This window comes from Belonocnema kinseyi, chromosome 10, assembly GCF_010883055.1.
Source record: "Belonocnema kinseyi isolate 2016_QV_RU_SX_M_011 chromosome 10, B_treatae_v1, whole genome shotgun sequence".
NCBI classification, from domain to species: Eukaryota; Metazoa; Arthropoda; class Insecta; order Hymenoptera; family Cynipidae; genus Belonocnema; species Belonocnema kinseyi.
The window spans coordinates 111,042,162-111,042,719 of record NC_046666.1 but is presented as its reverse complement, the minus strand read 5'-3'; positions in this window follow the sequence as shown (position 1 = coordinate 111,042,719).

The window sequence follows — 558 nt, the reverse complement described above, 5'->3', positions numbered from 1 at the left end:
CTTAAATTTCCAACGCTTTCAATTTATTTATGATTAATAATTTTTTGTAAATAAACTTCTAAGTTTACAATTCAAATTTTGAAGACTTGAATTCTATCAAGTGGAAAATTACTTATATTTCATAGTTGAAAATAAGATTTCGAAAGTTTTGAATTATTATTGATTCCATTTTCAAAACTCTAATCTACAAAATTACAATATTTAACGTTTTGTAATTTTTCTTTTTTCTAAATTTCAATCTGAATCTTTTAAAAATTTCCAGAGATTTCAAAAGATTTTTAAGGATTTTAAATATTGGAGAATTTTTTAAAAAGAAGTCAAGGAATTTTAAATTTATCTTTATACTTTAAAAGAGTTTCAAATAATAACAATTTAAGCAGAGTTATTTAAAACAATTTCAAAGTATGGTAGAAATCTTTGATGGGTGTCAAGGTGTTTCAAAAGATTTTGAAAGTTTTGAAATACTTGAGAGTATTTTAAAAGATTCCAAGGAATTTTCATTTGATTACAGTAATTTAATATGAGATTTTAAAGGATTTGAAATATTTCATGGTATTT